The sequence below is a fragment of the Thamnophis elegans genome, chromosome 4, assembly GCF_009769535.1.
Source record: "Thamnophis elegans isolate rThaEle1 chromosome 4, rThaEle1.pri, whole genome shotgun sequence".
Taxonomy (NCBI): Eukaryota; Metazoa; Chordata; class Lepidosauria; order Squamata; family Colubridae; genus Thamnophis; species Thamnophis elegans.
In genome coordinates, this window is record NC_045544.1 from 122,502,207 (window position 1) to 122,524,967 (window position 22,761).

Sequence of the window (22,761 nt, forward strand, 5' to 3'; positions counted from 1 at the left end):
TAACTCTTATCTACTGCCAATTTATTTTGTCCATTAGTAGTTCATTCTCTTGTAGAGTGTTAACATGTAATAAACCTATATTCATTTGAACTGCCTTGACTCCCTATTTTCTGTGCTTGACAATTTTGGAACTGCACAATTCACTGGCTCAAAAAACACACTGAGCCATTAAATGTTTGTTGAGCAAATACAGCCCTTCTGTTTGTAACTAATCTGATTAAGCACATGTTCTGGGAATGGTAACACCTGCAGAGCACATATAAAGACTAATGTGGTTCATATATTCTGATAAGGGGTAACAGAATTTGTTCCGTTTTTGTGTTTGGCATATTAGGTGAATTCAGCCACGTAGGTTGGACCTCTTGGTTTATGGTAGCCTTGGCCTATTTGGCACTTTCTAATACTAGAATAACAGAGTTGGAAGGGACCTTGGAGCAGTGGTGGGATTCAACATTTTTTACTACCAGTTTTGTGAGAATGGCTTTGTGGGCATGGTGTGGCTTTGTGGACGTGGCTTTGTGGGCAAAAGGATACTGCAAAATCCCCATTCCCTCCCCACCCCACTAACCTGCTTGCCACCTCCGTTCTCCTGTTCAGGGCAACAAAAGATCAGCTGGGAAGCAGCAGGGGCGGGTTCAGCCTATTTGCCAGTTCACCAAACTACTCAAAATTTCTGCTACTGGTTCTCCAGAACCTTTCAGAACTGGCTGAATACCACCTCTGCCTTGGAGGTCTTCTAGTCTAACCCCTTGCTTAGGCAGGAAACCCTACATCACTTCAGACAAATGATTATCCAACATCTTCTTAAAAACTTCCAGTGTTGGGGCATTCACAACCTCTGGAGGCAAGTTGTTCCACTGATTAATTGTTCTAACTGTCAGGAAATTTCTCCTTAGTTCTAAGTTGCTTCTCTCCTTGATTAGTTTCCACCCATTGCTTCTTGTCCTACCCTCGGGTGCTTTGGAGAATAGATGCCATTTCTAGATTCCATTGTTGGGGCTGCCACAGTTTAAATCTGGATGGCATCAGATTGGAGGAAGCTGATTCATTGCTCAGTATATCGTATGAGCCCAGTTAACTGTGTTTTATTCCATAAAATCTGATTAAACTACCCATAGGTTAGCATGATGTATGATCAATTAGATTACATCTTGTTTCTGCAGGAGCTCATTAAACATCTACAGGGAGTTCGCCATGTGAAACAAGATATGAGGACAATTTCTGTTTCTAATATTGTTCAACAATAGATCACACAATTAATCTATTTTTCATTTTCAGCATTAATCTATTAATGCGGTTGCTTCTTTTTGTTTACTTGGGAATGTTCTAAGGGAGAGAGAAAGCCTTTAAAGTATCTTGAATTAAGTTTATTTGGCTACCAAGTGGCCCCAAAACTGAGGGAAACAAGGAAGCAGTGGTGGGATTCAGCCAGTTCATACCTATTTGGGAGAACCGGTTGTTAACTTTCTAAGCATTTCGGAGAACGTTTGCTGGAAGAAATCTCATTTTGTTTTTTCCACTTTACAGGACTAATCCTGTAAAGAAGGCAGGAAGGAAACAATCTGGTGTTGTTTCTAGACTAATCTTTATTGCCCTGCTTACAGAAACTGCCTCTCTGGTTACTCCTTATTACATTGTAACAGCTAAGGCGAAGCGCCCATCGACATGAGTGATGTTGAGTTGGCCACACCCACCCAATCACATGACCACACCTACCTGGTCATTAGGGCAGAGAACTGGTTGTTAAATTATTTGAATCTCACCACTGCAAGGAAGGCGGTTTCAAAAGAGAAGTGAGAAACAAAATCAGAGAAAAAAAGAAAACTGTTATGGATATTAGTTGCCTAGGTTGGTTGATGATATGCAGTGTTTGGTTTCTGAAAGGTGCAACACGAAATGAAAGCTTTAGAAATGAATTGGAAGATGACTCCTACAATTCCACGCATGACCCGACTTACCGTACTTTAAACAAAAAGACGGAGAAATGAAGTGTTTAAAAAATGCAAGGCAACAAAAAACACCAAAAGGAGTCTTTGTGGCTCATTTTTGCTTTTGCTAGGAAACACCCCCCCCCCCCCAAATCCCCAGGGATCTTCTGAACGAAGCTACCAATCACAGCTACATTAAACCAGATAGTGTGGTTTTAACAGCTCCCTCCTTCTTGTTGGTAGTGATGCCTTAATTGGGCCATGATGAACCTAATTACAAATGCCAGTTTCCTCCAGCAGGAGGTTCTTGGGTGTTTCATTGCTTTTTTAAAAAATTTTTTACAGGTACTATGAGATTACTGTAACACTAAATCCAGGGTGGGTGTCACCTTTGGCTCTCTTAGTGATTTGCAATTTATTTATTTCATTCAATTTAGCTGCTGTCTGAATTCCAAAGTTACTCCAGGCAGCTGATAATACAATAAACAATACAACAGGGGTGGGTTTCAACCGGTTCGCGGCGGTCCCTGCGAACCGGTTGGTCGGAGAACCCGGAAGTAAGTAACTTCTGGGAACGGCGAAGGGCCCACCCGCGCGCCCGCGCTCCTTACCCGGTTTTGACGATTTCTGCCCTTCCACGCATGCGCAGGACGCATACAGCGCCTGCGCGATCCTCCAGGAGCAGCTGGGGCATCGCACAGATGCTAGTACGCACGCGTGCACCGCGCGCGTGCACGCGTGCGCGAGGACGCCGCCGGCCCCATTCCAACTGAACCGGTTGGAACGGGGCAAGAAACCCACCCCTGCAATACAAGTATGATACAGAACATAACAAGATAAGAATCCAGACACTTGATACAAAAAAAGACCACACCTAGAGTACTGCATTCAGTTTTGGTCACCACACTATAAGAAAGATGTTGAGACTCTAGAACAGTGTTTCTCAACCTTGACAACTTGAAGATGTCCAGACTTCAACTCCCAGAATTCCCCAGCCAGCATTTGCAAGTTGTCAAGGTTGAGAAACACTGCTCTAGAAAGAATGCAGAGAAGAGCAACCATGATGCTTAGAGGACTGGAGGCTAAAACATATGATGAACAGTTGCAGGAACTGGGGCTGGCTAGTCTAGTGAAAAGAAGGACCAGGGGAGACAGGATAGCAGTCTTCCAATATTTGAGGGGCTGCCACAGAGAGGATGGGGTCAAGCTGTTTTCAGAAGCACCTAAAAGCCACACAAGGAATAATGGATGGAAAGTGACCAAGGAGAGATTCAATAAGGATACATTTCCTGACACTGAGCGTAATCAATCAATGGAACAGAAGTTGCCTTCGGAAGTTGTGAGAGCTTCATCACTGGAAGCTTTCAAGAACAGATTGGACTGCCATCTGTCAGAAATGGTGTAGGGTCTCCTGCTTGGGCGGTGGGGGGGGGGCGGTTAGGCTAGATCATCTTCCAACTCTGTTAATCTGTTATCTGTTTAAAAAGATAGACATAAACCACATCCACCCTGGTGGTCCAGCTATCAACACAAAGCCTGGGAGAAGTATAAAACACCAGCAGGTGAATGAATTTCAGAAGGAATCTCATTCCAGAGGGCAGGAGCTACAAAAAGAAACTGGGTCCTGCTCCCTGGGTCAAGATAGATGACCATGTTTAATCAAAGAGATCCAGACCACAGCAATCCTGCCAGGCTGTGTCAGCCAGATAGAAACCATGGGAGGTAGATGATCCTTCTGAAGGAGGAGAAAAACTTTGTAACAACAATTCTGGCTGTAGTTTCAAGAGGTTGTGGTCTTAGCAAATGAGGTCATAGCCCGAGGAGATGCAATTCCCCCTGGGCCTGAGAGCAATGGCAGGTGTTAGTCTCAGAATATCCAATACAGGTAGTCCTTGACTTATGACCATAATTGAGCCCCAACATTTCTGATGCTAAGTTTAAGATCTTTCTTGCTGCAGCGATTCACTTAACCTGCTTGTTAAGTGAATCGCAGCAGTTGTTAAGTTAGTGGCACAGTTGTTAAGTGAATCTGGCTTCCCCATTGACTTTACTTGTCAGAAGGTCACAAATGGGGATCACACGTCCCTGAAACAGACATAAATAAGAGTCAGTTGCCAAGTCTCTGGCAAATCCCCCCACACACCCCCAACCCGGCATAGTAGGATGGCACTAATCAAGTGCGCCAGCCCTTTAACATGTAATCAATATAGCACTACATTTATTTCTTGTAAAAAGGATATAAAAATGCATAACTCTGTGGGGGATTCCTCCTTTTTGATTGGAGGCAATTTTTGAGTCAAAAACAGTCTCGAAAACGGCCAAAAAACAGGCATGCTGGTCTTTGGATTTCCGGCACACGCACACACACACATGGACATGCATGCAAGCACGTTCCGGTTTGGCCACTCGAGGCTGAGAAGGTTTGCCATCACTGCACTAGGGCCTTGTCAAAAAATATATATGTAAAAACCCAACATGGGCTCTACTCTTGCAAGATTTTGCAATCTTATCTCAGATTCCACCTATTCTTGGGGTCCTTGCTGAAATCTCTTGCAATCTCCTAAAATACTAGAAGAGGCAAGATTTGGCAATCCCTCCCAATTTCTGAGAGGCTTATTTTCTAAAAACAAAACAAAACAAAAACTAACATGTTTAATTCTGCTTTTCTGTATAAACATCTAGATGAGCTGCTGTGGGTATGTTGCAATCTATTGTGTGGCAGCACACAAGTTGCTGTGGAAGACAAGCCCCTGCTGGTGCTTTTTCTGCTGGTTTAGCTAGCTTGGAATCACAAGGCTGGCAGGAAATTCCTTCTTAATAAGATTCTTTCTCTGTATCATTGTGGATGATGTGCATTTAAGTCTGATAAATGACAAGGTGTGAGAAGATAAGAGAACACAGATCAAGGAAGCCTTTATGGGCAATTCACCACCACACGTCATTTTAGAACAGTTGCCAGAAAAATAATTGCAATTGACAAATTCAGCAAATAGTATGTGGAAAAAGAAAAATGCATAGCCTGGACTTAAGGGGGAAAAATTATGAACATGCCAGCGCTTCTTGCTGTAAGATGTGGGAGGATATACAACATTTGTTCCTCTTGCCTCCACCCTCTAAGGATTGGAAGGAATGTAATTAATTTTTCAGACCATCTTTCCTTAATGTAGCACACTGTATTAAACACACTGATGGATTAAAGCTCCCATCATCCCCAGCCAGCATGACCATTGTGTGTGTGTGTGGGGGGTGTTACATTACAACACTGTGGGAGAATACCAGCTGGAGGAACTGGTCCTTAACTAGCTGGATACCCGTGCTTCGCGATGAAACTATGTGATCAGGCAATGCAGGAGAAATCCGGTTCACACTGTTGGCTCAGTGGTAGTCTGATTGCAACACATAAGGGAATATTGCTCCTGCCGACTTGAGTCTGGAAGTAGTTCCATAGGTGGAAGGCGTAAACATTTTGGTGAGGTACCGATGTTTAGTACTGTAAGGAGCCCCAAACCACTGCTGAGTGAAGGAGTGGAATGTCTACCAATTTGAATTGAAGTAACGGAATGTGAGGCAACTGGCAGTTGGAACAGAGTTCTTTTCAAGTGGGGAGGGGGAGTAGAACTCCTTAGCATTAGGGCGTGTTAATTACTGTATAAGAAATACTAATGATCTGATGGTCATTTCGAAAAATCCTTTCTTAGCCAGCACCTAGAAGCCAAAGGAACATATGTGCCAAATTTCAAGTTTGTAGGCTTCACGATTCTGGAGATTTCACGATGAGTGAGTGGTATTTGGCTTTTAGATATATAAATAGACAGATAATGCTGGAATGTAATATAAAAGTTCAATGTGTAAAACAGCTTTCACTAGCCTGATGCTGTTTTGGAACATTATTTGCTTGTTTGCTTACATTTTGAAATCATTTTGATCAGTGTTTCTCAAGCTTGGCAACTTCTGCTTTAACGAAACAGAATTAGATTTGAGGAAACAAAACAACCACTTCACAAATGCATGGCACAACACAGGAGAACAAACCCATGAGGACAAGACTCAGCAGTCTATCTGCATCTGAAAAACAAAGCTCACCATTTTTAAAACAGCAAAGTTCACATTCGGGACAGAGAAGACCACTGGTCTGAAAGAGGGATCAAAGAGGCCATCTACATTAAATGTTATGTAGTGTATGGTCCTTTATTCCTCCCCCGCAACAGAGGGGGAGGAATAAAACACCACCTATCTCCTGTCTACAACACAGTCCTTTCAGCAGTCTCAAGAAGGTTCCACACCCATTTGCACTCTGATTCAGGTGACCCTGAAGTTACAGATAAACCTCCTCAATCACATCAGATGACTGCAATTAACATATCATATTTTTCAGAGTATAAGACACACCTTAGTTTTGGGGAAGGAAAATAGGGGGTGGGGGGATTCTGCCTACCAGATATTCATCTGGCTAGTGTCCTTCGTCTGGTCAGCTTCAGCACAAAAGTTTGCTGGTTTTGAGCGCGCACATGCTTTTTATCCCCTAGTTGGAGATAAAAACAGCTTCTAAAGGACAGCTGATCCTCAGAGAGAAGCAATGAGAAAAGCAGGCAAAGCATGGAAGCTGAGCGCCTCATTAGGGCTGAAAAAAAGCTTCGAAAAAGCTACATTCGGAGTATAAGATGCACCCAAATTTTCAACCTCTCTTAGGGAGGAAAAAGTGTGTCTTATACTCCAAAAATACGGTAAACCCTTCCATTCTCCACCACTCAGTCAGAACTGAAGAAGCTTCTTGGATGAGAAGTGAAACGTTTTCAAGGGGGGAAAAAACCAAGAAAGTCTAGTTGCATTTTAAAAAGTACCTTTGGGACAATCATGACCTGGATGGTTGAGAATCTCCTTAAACATTTCTTCTCCTCCTTTCCCAAGGTCATTCACACATTCTATTACATCATCAATTAACCCATCTAAAAGAACCTCACGTTTAACCCTCTCCAGCGTGCAGGAAAAACATGTTTGTAACACATACTAGAATTCAGTTATGATACAGTTTCAGTTTCAGTTTCAGTTTTAATTTATTTGTATGCCGCCCTTTTCCCTAAAGGGACTCAGGGCGGCTCACAACTCAAAGGGAGGGGAAAAACAAACAGAATTACAAAAAACATAAAAGCCATACATAGTTAAAAACACAACAATCATACCATTCGAAGTGGGGCAGCAAGTCTTTAGCCCCAGGCCTGTCGGAACAGCCAGGATTTAAGGGCTACGCGGAAGGCCTGGAGGGTGGTGAGGGTACGAATCTCCACGGGGAGTTCGTTCCAGAGGGTCGGAGCAGCCACAGAGAAGGCTCTCCTCCGGGTAGTCGCCAGTCGACACTGGCCGGCTGATGGAATTCGGAGGAGGCCTACAGAACGGCTATATAGGATTCATATAATAATATACCGTATTTTTCAGAGTGTAAGATGCTCCGAAGTATAAGACGCACCTAGCTTTTGGAGAGAAAAACAAGGGGAAAAAATCTGCTTCTGCCTCCCAGCAATTTGCCTCCTTGCAACAAACAGCAAACAGTACAGACAATATACACTGTTTGTAATGTTACATTTCAGATTATACTTGTACAGATGCTGCTGAAATTGATGTGCTTTCTGGAAGTATATTATTCTCTGCTATTTAAAAGAAGAGACAAAAGCACTGGCTCTCTTCAGATCAAGCATTTATTTTAAAAAGCTTCTTCATTTTGTTAAGCTGTCTAGAACAATAATAAAGCAGTCTTTAAAAAAGAAGTGTATTCTATAGGCATTTATAGTTATTGACTTACCTTCTTGCAGCAAACAGAAAACAGCCTGATTAGCACAAGAAAAAAAAATCTGCTTCTGCCTCCCAGCAATTTGCCTCCTGGCACGCCTCCCGATCATCAGCTGTTTCAGGGATTGCTGCAGGGATTGCTATAGCCTATTGCAGCCTCTGCAAGCCCCATTTCCCCCATTTGCTGCAAGGAGATAGATTGCTGGGAGGCAAAGGCAAAAGGGTGGGGGACGGTGGGTGGGTGGGGCTACAGTCAGTGTATAAGATGCACCCAAATTTTCACCCTCTTTTAGGGGGGAAGGTATCTTCTACTCTGAAAAATACGGTAATCAGAAAATTTAGACTATGAAACCGTACATATTTGTGTTTTTAAATAAATGCGAGTAAACCAGTGGTGGGTTCCGGATCCTGTTCCAACCGGTATGGTTGGAACGGGCTCGGCGTTGTCCACATGAGCGCACACAGTATGCACGTGCACACACACACACGCATTCGTTGTAGCTGCCAGTGATGCTTCTGCAAGCCTCCACGATGCTCCAGCTGCTTGGCGGAGGATCGCACAGGCACTGTATGCGCCATGCGCATGCACAAAAGCACCGAAGACTTTAAAAGACAGGTAAGGAGCTCAGGTGGGTGGGTTGGCCCTCTGGAGCAACGTACTGGAATGGTACCCACCTGCAACCCACCACTGGAGTAAACGATAGATAGATAGATAGATAGATAGATAGATAGATAGATAGATAGATAGATAGATAGATAGATATAGATAGATAGATAGATAGATAGATAGATAGATAGATAGATAGATAGATGATAGATAGATAGGCAGAATTTAGATGCTCAGCTATTGACTCATATTTATGACTTAGAGTGTTCTGGGATCATGTGTTCCTCTTTCCTGACCTTATGACCAGCAAAGTCAATGGGGAAGCCAGATTCATTTAACAACCGTGTTACTACTTTAACAACTGCAGTGATTTGCTTAACAAATAAAGTAAGTAAGGTCTTAACGGGGCAAAACTCACTTCACATTGCCTCACTTAGGAATAGAAATTTTGGGCTCAATTGTGGTCATAAGTCGAGGACTACCTGTAATATCTTCTCTCTTACATCAATTCTATCCCACAGGTCGCACAGTTGTCACAGATGCAAAATCCATCAGGTTTAATCCTGCAATAATAAATTCATGAGATAATGTCTGCAGTGACTGAAATTGAGGTAAATTCCATGATGATGGTAGCATTCTGATAATTCAAGAATGGCTAGAGAACATCCTAACTAGTTGTGTGGAAAGGACATGGCCCAGAATAAAAATGCATAAAAATAAACATAAAAACAGCTCTCTTCACACTATGATTCTTTATAGAAAATCTAAGACTGTGTTTACACAACATGCATATTTATTCATAGTTACCATGGTTTATCAAATTAACCTAATTTAAACAATCGCGTGGGCTGGGGCAAAATGTATTCAGTGCAGCGAGGTAGTATGTTAAGCAAGGGGGGTGAGTTTTGCTATATTTAGTTTGTAGGCTTGACACAACCTGCTAAGTCACAAACAAGAAAACTACATTGTGTCTTAGCATGCAATGAAAACACAGCCAGTGTGCAGCAGAAAAAAGAAGGCAGTACACCACCATTCCTCTAGAAGCTTGACCTGATCACTTGATTATTCCCATTCTGCTTTGTTTTATGAACCTGTCAAGGTTACTGCCAGGCTTGAATTTATTTAAAAGTAATGATAAAGGTGGAATGTAAATTGATAGATATTGTTGTTGTTAGTTGCGAAGTCGTGTCCGACCCATTGCGACCCCATGGACAACGTTCCTCCAGGCCTTCCTGTTCTCTACCATCCTCTGGAGTCCATTTAAGCTCACACCGACTGCTTCAATGACTCCATCCAGCCACCTCATTCTCTGTCGTCCCTTCGTCTTTTGCCCTCAATCTTTCCCAGCATTAGGCTCTTCTCCAGTGAGTCCTTCCTTTTCATTAGGTGGCCAAAGTATTTGAGTTTCATCTTCAGGATCTGGCCTTCATAGATAGATAGATAGATAGATAGATAGATAGATAGATAGATAGATAGATAGATAGATAGATAGATAGATAGATAGATAGATAGATAGATAGATAGATAGATAGATGATCAGTGGTGTATTGACCATTAAGCAGGCTAAGCACGTACTTAGGGCACAAGGCCCAAAGGGGGCACCACAAAGTTGAGAAACAAAGAAAAACAATGAAGATTTGTACAGTATGTACAAAGGAGGGGCACCAAGATTTGTCAGTGCTTAGGGCACCAGTGAGCCTTAATCCACCACTGATAAGAGATGATATAGACAGACAGATAGATAGATAGATAGATAGATAGATAGATGGATGGATGGATGGATGGATGGATGGATGGATGGATGGATGGATGGATGGATGGATGGATGATATATATATATGATAGATAGATAGATTGATAGATATGATGATAGATAGATGATAAATATGATGATGATGATAGATAGGTAGGTAGGTAGGTAGGTAGGTAGGTAGGTAGGTAGATAGATAGATAGATAGATAGATAGATAGATAGATAGATAGATAGATAGATAGATAGATAGATAGATAGATAGATGTAGGTAGGTAGGTAGGTAGGTAGAGAGGGGGGAGAGAAAGAGAGAGAATGAGAATGAATGAGAATGATGATCTGACAAAATCAAATCAAGAAATACACTCAGGGTTAATCAAACGGGTCCTTTCCCACAACGTGAAAATCACCCACGTGCACGCCCGTAGAAATCTAACCCAGGTTAACTGTAACCAAGGTGAGCTCAGCCCCAAAGGGAAAAAGTCGTGATATGAGGGGGGGAGGGTTCCCCCTCATCTTACAAAAACAAAGCGTCCGCTCATCAGCTTCTCCCGGCCGTCAAGCCCGGGCACGCGAGATAGTCCCACGGCAACTTTTCTCTGCTTGGCAGGCAGGCAGTCAGGCAGGAGCGCGGCGATTCAGCGGCGGCGGCAGAGGCAGCGTTTCCAAAGCCCGTCCAATGGCGATCCGAGCCCGGGCGGGCAATTGTCCAGTCCAATGAGAATCCGAGGAGCCGCTGTACCATCTGCCAATCGGGCGGCCTGTCACAGGAGCTGTCCCTGGAAGAGGTGGCGGAGGAGGAGGAGGAGGAGGAAGCGCGCGCGAGAGGGAGCCCGGCTCAGTCGCCCTGGGCTGCGGATTGGAGGCTGGTGGGAGCGCCCTGCCCGCCCGTGTCTGTTGCAGGCAGGAGCACGTTGGGAAAGCGGCGGGGCGAAGGCGGCTTGGCTTCAGCCTGGGAGGGGCGGCGGGTCCTGGGTAGGTGCCGGCGCCGCCTCTCGCTTCAGCCCGGGAGGCTGGCAGGTGAGCTGCGGCAACCACCGAGGTGAGTCGCGGCGATCGCTCCTCTGGAAACCGGCTTTGCGGAGGGGACCGTCTGCTGTGAAAAGGTAGGTCCTTTGTTTTGCTGGCTTTAACCCACAGCGCCGGACTCCAGATCCAGCGCCGACCGTTCTGGATCCGGAGAGAACTCGGTCTTTGCCTCCCTTCCTTCCCTTCCGAGGTTGGGAAAAGGGGTGCGGAATCCCGGGGTTCTTGCCGGACGCGGCGTCCTTCTTTCTGCTGAGGGGTGGTCGCGAAGAGGAAAGCGCTTGAGAAAAACCCCGAAACCAGAAGACGGAGAGACGGGAATGCGGGAAGGAAAAAGTTGCCTCTGAGCGAGTGCAGAGCGCCCAACCGTCCAGCTCAGCCTTTCTTAACCAGGGGGCGATTTTGGAACAAGGGATCTGTGTGTGTGTGTGTGAAGGGGCGAGGCGGAGAGGGTTTTCCGCAGCCGGAGTTTCATTCCCAATGCGGGAAAAGTCGGGAGTAGCTCGGTCTCGGCTCCCCAGCCCACGTGCAAAATGTGTATCCTGGGCGGCTGTACACCAAGTTCATTTGTGCCATTGCATCTTGACGCGTCCACTTCATATTAGGACCTGTTTTGAAGCCCATCTCTCCCAATATCCCGCTTAGTGTATTGAGTAAAATACCAATAAAATAAATAAATAAAATACATTGTAAAAACCAGCCTTCCTTCACTGGAGCAGATGATTCTATAAGGGGCAAATGCCAGTTCACACCTGCTCCTTTGAAATCAGGGTTTCTCCCCCTTTTTTTCCCTCCTTTCCGACCTTGTTTTTTTTTTTTGCCCCCCTCTGCCCCCCCTGCCAAATGCAGACACGGGACAGTAAGTGGTGCATTTTCGGACATCTCGCAGGGACAATTTGTTTTTCTGTGACCTCCTCGGATGTGCTCTGGGCCCACCTGCTAATTTTTTATCTGTGGCCCCCTTGAAATATCCTCAGGCTCCAGGGGCCCCGTAGGGTCCCAGTTGTACTTTTAAATTACATTTCACGTGCAGTGCAATTGGGTGCATTTTTGTCACAGGGCTCTCCACTTTTTTTATCTAGCCTGCCTTGCAGGGTTCTTGTAAGCTTCCTTGAAGCCTTTGGGAATGAAAAAGGCATATAAAGCAATAGTAACTGAAGTCCAAATTGGGCTTTAAACCTTCTCATAACTTATCCCATTATTTTTCATATTCTGCACCAAGATGCTCCCTTAAAAGGGTTGTTCAACTTCTTTTTTTTTCCTTTCCTTTTTGAGACAGAGGGAGGGAGAAGATTACCATGATACTCTGACCTTTCTGGGCAGATAACTTTCATGGTTTACTGATGAGCTGCCTTCCACCAATGTTTAATCTTTAATTAAACATGATCCTTTCAGACCCTTTGATTCTTGCCCTCTCACCAGCATGTTCTATCCAGAGAGAGAGAGAGATAATTCATTTTCTTTCCCATCTGAACACTGACTAGAATAACTAATATGCTAAAATACTTTTATGGCTGGACTTAAAGTCTTAATAAAGCATCCGCTGTTTTGCACTGCATCAGTTGCATGAAGCTTTACTCCAATTAACAGTCATGTAGCAGAACCCAAAGAGAGAAATAGATGAAAATAAAGAAACAGGGACCTCTGTGTCCATCCAGATGTGGTGGGTAGCAAGTCTGGGTAGAGATTTGGGACTGAATCTGAAGACGGTGCACCCTTAAAAGACCAGAGGTGTATTTTGAGATTCTCCTATTCATGGAGATGCTGTTATCTGTAGAAGGGCAGCTAGAAAAACGGGAATCCTTTGCCACTGGCATTCCCTTCTGGAGAAATCTGCACTACTTGACCCCCCCACCCTTCGTTATGGTCAGATTAAATTACTTTTTGTGTATTCCATCCAATGCTGCCTTTTAAGATGGTGCAGATGCTTCAGCCAATGAAGAATGCAGTCCATCTGGTTGCTGGCTAAAGATTGGCAATAGGCCAGCATCAGCTAGTAGCCTGAACATCTAGAGGTTCAGTTTAAAAGTCTGCTGACCAGCCTCTAAAAGCCAAAGTGACTTGCAGCCAATTTATTTTAAGCATTGCTTGTCACTGTACAAACCAGTGCAGGCCTTAAGGTGTTCCATGGAGACCTTCTAGTTTATCACTCAGTTACAAGGGATGTGGCCTTTTCTATGGTCGTTGCATCTCTATTGAATGCTCTTCTGCTGGAAATATGCCTTCCTTCCTTTCTGACTTATTACCATCTGGATTTTAAAGAGCTGGATAATCTTTCCTGCTTTTAACTGCACAATGATATTAGATGGCCTTTAATGGTCACATATATTTATGCCTTCAAAATTGTTCTGATGTTTTAAAAGGTGGCATAAAATATTTAAGTGCTGTAAGCAGAAATGCAAACACGAAGCCCAAAGGAAATGTGAGACCATCTATAAAAGGTTAAAATGCAAAAAGACTGTCAATCACCTGTAGGAGCTGAGATTTCTATTTTTTAAAAGAAAACATTACTATGCTATTTAAACATTACAATGGGACAAAGAATAGCAGCCTTGGATGAATCATCCCAAGAATCACATTTGTTAGTTAATGCCTGTGTAACGTTCTTGTGCAGTCAATGTCCTGAGTGATGTACTTTATCTGGCTCATACTTTATAGCATAGTCTATATAACAATGAATCTAGACAGCATACTAAAAAGCAGAGACATCACCCTGCCAACAAAAGTGCATATAGTCAAGGCTATGGTTTTCCCAGTTGCAATGTATGGTTATGAAAGCGCCAAAGAATTGAGGCCTTTGAATTAGGGTGCTGGAGAAGACTTTTGCAAGTCCCTTGGACTGCAAGACGATCAAATTGGTCAGTCCGAGAGGAGATCAATCCTGACTGCTCTTTAGAGGGCCAGATCCTGAAGATGAAACTCAAATACTTTGGCCACCTAATGAGAAGGAAGGCCTCACTGGAGAAGAGCCTAATGCTGGGAAAGATTGAGGGCAAAAGAAGAAGGGGACGACAGAGAATGAGGTGACTGGATGGAGTCACTGAAGTAGTAGGCATGAGCTTAAATGAACTCCAGAGAATGGTAGAGGACAGGAAAGTCTGGAGGAAATTGTCCATGAGGTTGCAATGGGTTGGACACAACTTCGTAACTAACAACAACAACAATACTATAACAATGATTTATTAAACAACTCATAATTGACTGAATTTGCCCAGCTTGCTGACTATAAAGCATGGCTATATATTGTATCAATGTTTTGACACAACAGACTGACCAAATCCATGTTATGGCTTCTTATGACGGTTCAATCCAGTCATAATCTTTTAGCTAAGCATACTTCAAATTGCTTTTATAAGGAGAAAAATGAGGACAGGATAACAAACTAGTTAAACTGTTCATAATTCTTTTTCCTTTACTCATCCAGTCTGACTGAGGCTAACAACAACTCATAGAAATAACAGCGTCAACTCAAATTCACAAAAGCTTATAATCAAATCCTAATATAATATAATCAGTCTTACTCTGCCTGATCCAGGAGAGACTCTTGTGTAAGATAGAAGTCCAAATCCATTCATTTTTAAGATCACAATTCTTCTTCCCAGGTTTTAGACAAAATGATTTCCATAAAATTCAATCCCTTCTAAAGACTTAGAAGATTGGAGCATAAACAGTTCATTTAAGCTTGCCACAGCCTTACATTTTTTTGTTGTAGCTCCATTTTTTTCCCCACTGGTTCTTGTTCACAGTAGCCCAGAAAATAGGTTAAAACCCCAAATACTGAAATAACTCTTGAATATATGAATATACGAGTTAAGGAACGCGGTAGCTCAGTGCTAAGATGGTGGCTAAGACGCCGAGCTTGTCGATCAGAAAGGTCGGCGGTTTGAATCCCTAGCGCCGTGTAATGGAATGAGCTCCCATTACTTGTCCCAGCTTCTGCCAACCTAGCAGTTCTAAAGCATGCGAAAATGCAAGTAGAAAAAATAGGAACCACCTTTGGTGGGAAGGGAACAGCGTTCCATGCACCTTCGGTGTTTAGTCATGCCGGCCACATGACCAAGGAGACATCTTCGGACAGCGCTGGCTCTTTGGCTTTGAAATGGAGATGAGCACTGCCACCTAGAGTCGGGAATGACTAGCACGTATGTGCGAGGGGAAACTTTACCTTTATATAAGTTATTAATTAATTCAATTCATTTATCTGATCATTGCAAACATTAAATCACATTTTGCATGGTGAACCGACTGTGTTGATTTGTTTGTTTGTTTGAGTAATTATGTGCCATCAAGTTGCTTTCAAATCCTAGCAACTACATAGATATTCTCCATGGCAATCTATCCCTAACACATTACATGTTGAGCCTAGGACAATTCCTGCTTTCCCAAATAAGATAGTTGTCCTACCTTATCCTCAGTGTCATTAGCTTTTTCCTTCCATCTACAGTAGACTTTCATTTAAGCTGCTCAGAGTCACCTTGAACCATGAGATAGGGGGCGCATAAATTTGATAATAATACTGCAATAACATTTCCATTTGCTAAAATTGTAAGCATGTATGTAGAAGCAGAATGCTCATTTTAAAAATAGAACCGAATAGAATAACAGAGTTGGAAAGGACCTTGGAGGTCTTTTAATCCAATCCCCTGATGAGGCAGGAAGCCCGATTACCATTTCAGACAAATGGCTATCCAACATCTTCTTAAAAACTTCCAGGGTTGGAGTATCCATAACTTCTGGAGGCAAGTTGTTCTACTGATTAATTGTTCTGTCAGGAAAATTCTCCTTAGTTCTAAGTTTCTTCTCTCCTTGATTAGTTTCCACCCATTGCTTCTTGTTCTACCCTCAGGTGCTTTGGAGAATAATTTGACTCCCTCTTCTTTGTGGCAACCCCTGAGATATTGGAACAATGCTAAATGTTCTTGATAGTTTACAACATATTTATTTCTGACTTGCCATTGTCCAGAAAATCAAAATTTGTCCCTTTCACTTTTGAACACTGCAGTTTCATATCACCCTAGTGTAGTGTTTTTCAATCATGGCAACTTAAAGTTGCAATCCACACGTCTTAAAATTGTGTGTGTGTGTGTGTGTGTGTGTGTACATCTTTAAAAGTAATCATCTGGCAGATCTAGTAATGAGTTGACACTTCTTCCCCTATTGCTCAGAAAACTGGTTAATCCACAATTAACTTCTTTTCCCTCTGGTGATGTTCTTGGGAGTAAAATCATTTATTTATGGATTGTAAAAAAAAAAAAAACACCCAAATTTCTATCCACTTCTTTTTGGTTTTGCTAATTGATGTTTTATGTTGTGATTTGTCATCCAATTGTGTTGACACAAGTTCCTACAGTTATGGCTCTCAGCCCAATAAATGGGAGAGGCTATTTTATTTCCAGTAATTTTTTTCCTTGTGTCTCAGATCTTCCTTTTTGGTATGAATCAGTGTGATGGGTGGGTCCTTAAACTGTGCTGATTCAAGCCCACAGTGATGATTCATGCAAGAGGTAAATCTCTATAATAGGTACTATAATAGTTACTAGTAGGAGCATGCGACTTTTTCAGGGTTAAGATTTGGTCACATTTCCAAAGCTAGAATAAGAATGTGTGATTTTACAGCATTTCATTGAAATGTAAATTGCATGAATGTTCAAATTAAATATTAATATAATCATTTCCAAGATATTGAATAATTTCCTATACTGGAAGAATTTTAATAGCCATGCCAAGGCTATGAGAAGTTAGAAGGAGCCTCAATTATATACCTTTACTAGCTGGATACCATTGCTTTGCTAGAAAACTATATGATCGTGCTTGATACTCAAAGCTTGAAATTTAATGTAGAATGTATAACTCCTTAGCATCAGACCGTGTTAATATAAGGCAACTAGCAGTTGGAACAGAGTTCTTTTCAGATGGGGAGGGGGAGTAGAATGTCTAACTCCTAAGCATCAAAGCATGTTAATATAATACTGTATACTAATGATCAGATGGTCATTTCGAAAAATCCATTCTTAGTAAGCACTTAGAAGCCAAGAGGAACGAGAAGACAGCTGACGTCGCGACAGCACAACATGTGATCTTGGTGCTCCGAAATCGCAGTCGAATTTGTGCCACTGGACGGTCCATTTGGACCTAAACCGTCTCGCAGAGACGATGATTGAGAAGGACACTTCCTGCTGATCTCATGGACACTGCAAAGTCCCTGAAAGATCCAGGAATAGCCTTTTTTTCCAGCGACAGAAACACAGCTAATGAAGCTGCTGAAGTTGGGACAGCTCCGGAACGGGAAGAAAGCGGAAAGAGAAAGTGTGTCGAATTGGTGAGGAAATTTTATTATTAAAGGAAGAGATTACCCAAGAAAAATTTTTAAGTTAAGATTGAAGACAAAGGACTGTAGGCGGTGAGATTGATCTGCATTGAACTTAGTGTGTTATCCAGTTTCTAATTTCTTTTTTTTTCATGGATGGAACTTTTGCAGGGGCTCCCTATTTTTTAAACTGAACTGATTAATTCTTTCTTCTTCTTTTTTGTTTTTGATCTCCATTTAAAGGTTTTTCTTTCTTTCTTAAGCTTGGAATATAAAGAAGATAATAAGAAGGATTATAAAGAGGGTTGTAACAACAGGAGGAAAAGCAGTTACACTGCCACTTAGAGGCTGGAGGCTGGATACATTGTTTTTTCTTCTTTCTCTTTGATCACTTGAGATTCAAGGTTCTTTCAGTTTGTCTACTGACAGTGATAGTAGGAAGTGCACAAGTATACAGGTGCGTTTTGGAAATTCTATCATTAGCTATTGGAGAGAAGACAGCATTTTGACTTGAAAGATAATAAATAAACCTGTTTGAAGTTTATTAAAGTTGCCTTGAACCCTATAGTGGCAGTGTCTGCAAAATTGAAAGAATGGCCCAGCAGGAAAAAGAAACTGTAACATTGCAAATGATTATGTTTGAAATTCAAAATCTATTAGTTGTGACAGAGAGAATTGAAAAGAGATTGGAGAACATGGAATCCAAAACAGAAAAATCTGATGGAGAAACTGAGGATGTTTACCAAATGAAGAAAGTGGAGGACAGAATTCAAAAGATGGAAGAAAAAAATGAGCAAAGAGATAAGAAAACTGTGGATACTGACAGCAAAGTGAGCGTGGTTGGTAATGACAAGAGCGGAATATGGAAAGGGGAGATAGATGGATTGGAACTCTACCCCAGACTTCAAAGCACAGAAGAAGAAAAGAGAGACAAATTGACGGAGATAAGGAGAGAAATCTTGATAGAAGCATTGGTGATAACCAAAGATAAGCTGATGGAAAGAGCAGATGTTGGGTTTCAAGCTTTTGTGAGATACAAAAGAAACAGCATGTTGCCAAGGGAGGTTTATACAAGATTTATTAAGAAAGTAACTACAACATTAATGCTACAAATGGCAAGAGATATAAGACCGTACTATTGCTGGGGGGATACAGTTTGATGCAATGAAAATGTATAATAAAAATTAAGCTAAATTTAGTTTACTAGTAGTAGGTATAAAATGAAGCGACAATAGCTATAGTTAAATAATGATTAATAATGATAACAATACATATAGATATATTAGTTTGATAATGTGAAATTTTAGATAAACAATATATGGAGATTATGATAGGAGGTTTAAAAGCTTTATCTAGAATATGTTATAAAGATGAATTGTGATTGGATGATTTTAGGATGATTTAATGGAATGTTATCATATAATCCTATTTTAGATTTTGAATATTATATATAAAAGGATGTAAAAACAATTATAGTCAAATTAAGGTTGAGATATAATAAATGTGATATACATGAATATAGGTGAATTTAAAATATGAGATTTGATATGAAAAGCAGGTTTTGAATATGAAAGAGATGCATGGAAATACTGTAACCAACTGACACACTTTCTACAATTTGTAATGGAAGATGGGTTCTTTTATTTTTATGTTTGTTTGTCCTTGTTTAAAAAACAAATAAAAATTATTTTAAAAAAAGAAGCCAAGAGGTACATACGTGCCAAATTTCAAAATTGTAGGCTTATGAAGTATGTGTTGGTTAGGCAGTTTCTGATCAGGTCCAGGATGTGTTTAGGGAGGTTGTGTTTGTTCTGGATAGCTGTTAAGGCTTCTTTTATAGGCACTTGGGTGAAGAGGGATATGACATCGAAGCTCATGAGTAGGTCGCTGGATTGTAGGTTTTGTTTCTTTATTGTTTCTATGAAGTGGAGTGAGTTTTGTACGTGTGAGGTGATGGATTCTGTATAGGGTTGGAGTTGTTTGACGAGGAATTTGGCAAGATTCTGTAGAGGTGAGTCTACGGAGCTAACTATGGGTCTGAGTGGAACATTTTGAAACTAACGTCTTAGATAAATCTGAACACAAACCCAAATTCTGGCTTAGATATGTTGATGACACTTTCGTGATTTGGCCACGTGGGAAAGAAAAACTGTACAACTTCCTCACACATCTCAACAGCCTACACCCCAAAATACAATTCACTATGGAAATAGAAGCAAATAACCAACTTCCCTTTCTGGATGTCCTAATCTACAAAAAAGCCCAATGGGTCCCTAGGACACACCATCTACCGGAAAAAAAACCACACACCAACTGCTACTTAAACGCACAATCCCATCACCACCCTGCACAGATCGACTCTGTAGCCAAGACCCTCATCTCCAGAACCAAACACCTAGCCAACAAACACCACCTGAAAACTGAATTACACACTCTCACAAACATATTAATCTCCAATGGATTCCAAAGAAAAACAATTACTAACCTAATCCAAAGGGAGATTGCCCCCAAGAACCGAGGCACAGAACAGGACAATGGCATCACCCTCCTCCCTTACATCAAAGGCACCACAGATAAAATCAGCAAAATTCTCCACAAACATAATATCAAGACTGCCTTCAACACTGACCCAAAAATAACCAACATCTTAAGAAACCCCAAAGACAAAATCCAGCTGGAAAACCAAGGAGTCTACGAAATACCATGCAAAATCTGCCCTGCAACATACATAGAACGAACAGGAGAATAAATGCACGCATTGCAGAACACAAGAACGGCAGTAAGAAAAAAAGAAAAAAACTTCCTCCCTTTTCCAGCACCTTAAAGCTACAGGACATGAAATTAATTTTGAAGAAACCAAATTAATCTCCAAAACTGAACACTTCGACAAGAGAATAATTATGGAAGCTATCGACATAGAGAAACACCCCCACAACATGAATAAATGTGACAATACCTCCCTCCTACCAGACATCTGAAAACCAGCCCTAGTCAACAAACGAGCCCCACCCACCACCCAGGCCATTACAACACAAAACAACAACGGACACACAGTCAGCACCAATCTACCAATCATGATACAACCACACAGCCAATCAATCCACTTACTAAAACAAAGCCAGCACTCCACACCCCCACCAAGATTTATAGAAAGACAGCCGCTCCAACCACACTTTAAGCCAAAAACAAAAGCCTGAAGATGGCAAGTGAGACCTCGCCGAAACGTTGCCAAGACAATCTCTATCTTACACAGGAAAAGACGTGTGTGTGAGAGAGAGAGAGAGAGGGAGGGAGGGAGGGAGGGAGAGAGAGAGAGAGAGGGAGAGAAAGAGAGAGAGAGAGAGAGAGAGAGAGAGAGAGAGAGAGAGAATGCTCCCGTTACTTGTCCCAGGTTCTGCCCTAGCAGTTCAAAAGCTTGTAAAAATGCAAGTAGAAAAATAGGGACCACCTTTGGTGGGAAGCTAATAGCGCTCCATGCACCTTTGCCATTTAGTCATGCTACCCGCATGACTACGGAGACGTCTTCGGACAGCACTGGCTCTTCGGCTTTGTAACGGAGATGAGCAGCGCCCCCCCTAGAGTCAGAACAAGTAGCACATATGTGTGAGGGAAACCTTTACCGTTACCTTATATGTGATCATAATATAGAAAAATGGTCATCTTTTCTTGAAGCGTTGACAGCTAGAAGATACAATTGAATTGATTGATGACATACCATCCTCAGTTATGGACTTCAGGCATTTGTCTGTCAACTCTTAACAACCACACAGATAAATTTTTCTCCATGGTATTCTGTCCCTCAAACTGGGCCTTCAGGTCTCCTATCAGTGAACTCATTGCCACTGTAAACTGAACCTATTTATCTTGTTGCTGATTGTGGCCTTTTGTTTCCTTTTACCTTTCCTAGCATTAACGCCTTCTCCAGAAATCTAAATCTTCACATATTGGGTCCAAAGCAAAATAACAGAATAACAGAATTGGAAGGGACCTTGGAAGTCTTCTAGTCCAGCCCCCTGCTCAGGCAGGAAACCCTCTACCATTCTAGACAAGTGGCTGTCCAGTCTCTTCTTAAAAGCCTCCCGTGATGGAGCGCCCACAAAGCTGTTCCACTGGTTAATTGTTCTCACTGTTAGGAAATTTCTCCTTAGTTTTAGGTTGCTTCTCTCCTTGATCGGTTTCCATCTATTGTTTTTTGTCTTGCTTTCTGGTGCTTTGGAAAATAGGTTGATCCCCTCCTCTTTGTGGCCATCCCTCAAATATTGGAACACTGCTATCATGCCACCCCTAGTCCTTCTTTGTTATTATACCTAGGGGGTGTCATAATAATTTGAGCTTGGTTGTTTGTACTTTGAATGAAAATTCTGGGTCAATTTGTTCAGTAAATCAGAGGTGGTTTGCTGCCGGTTCGGCCCGGATCGGCCGAACCGGTAGTAGCAGTGGGAGGCTCCACCCACCCGCCCAGACACTTCTGCACATGCGCAAAAGTGTTGCGTGCATGCGTGCTTGTGTGGGAGCGTGCCCAAACCAATAGTAAAGAAATTGGCAACCCACCTCTGCAGTAAAATTTTTGTTTGTTTTCACTTGGTTGTTCGCTGTGTTCTTGGGAAGTCTTCTCCAACACCAAAGTTCAAAAGCATCAATACTCTCCCTAGCTTGCATCTTCAAAGTCCAGCTTTCACTTCCATAGAAGGTCACATTACATATGATGGCTTGCACAACTTTGATCTTTGTAGGTAAAGACATGTAGAAAGTTAACTCCCACCCGTCTTCTAGAACAGTGTTTTTCAACCACTGTGCCGTGGCACACTAGTGTGCCGTGACATAGTGTAAGGTGTGCCGTGGGAAAAACACCTTATATATAGTCAATATAGGCACAGAGTTAAAAAAAATTAACATTTTCTAATGGTGGTGTGCCTCGTGATTTTTTTCATGAAAAAAGTGTGCCTTTGCACAAAAAAGGTTGAAAAACACTGTTCTAGAAAAATGAAATAGTCTAGGAAATATTAAAAAGGCAGAATATTATATTTCCCTGGATGAGAATTGAAGAAACATGTTTGGGGCAGGAAACAGGCTCATTCTTAATTGCCCCCACCGTCCTCAATAGCCCACAGCAGATGTCCACGTTTAAGAAATCAAGAGATAGCTAGGTCTATTCATAGGAAAATGCCCTCACCCAAGATCCAACAAAGGTAGGATTAGCCCTCTACCCATCTCACCACATGGCACCTGGGAAGATCACCCAGCAAGGCTCAACCAAGCTTGGGACTCAGGACAGCCTACACAGTTGCCTCTCCATGGCCCCATGGGAATCTGACAACCAATCAGAATACAAGCTCAAATTCAAAAGCCCAGGGAGGGTG

At 42.1% G+C, this 22,761-nt stretch overlaps 1 protein-coding gene across 2 annotated transcripts in view; it reads left to right on the forward strand.

Moving 5' to 3' along the window:
- The first annotated feature begins 10,920 nt into the window (after positions 1-10,920).
- The window catches only part of CAMKK1 (calcium/calmodulin dependent protein kinase kinase 1), a 159,423-nt gene continuing 147,582 nt past the window's right edge, over positions 10,921-22,761 (forward strand). For both annotated transcript variants that reach the window (XM_032216843.1, XM_032216844.1), the window contains exon 1: positions 10,921-11,174. The gene's annotated coding sequence lies outside the window, so the exon portion shown is untranslated. The remainder of the gene's footprint in view (positions 11,175-22,761) is intronic.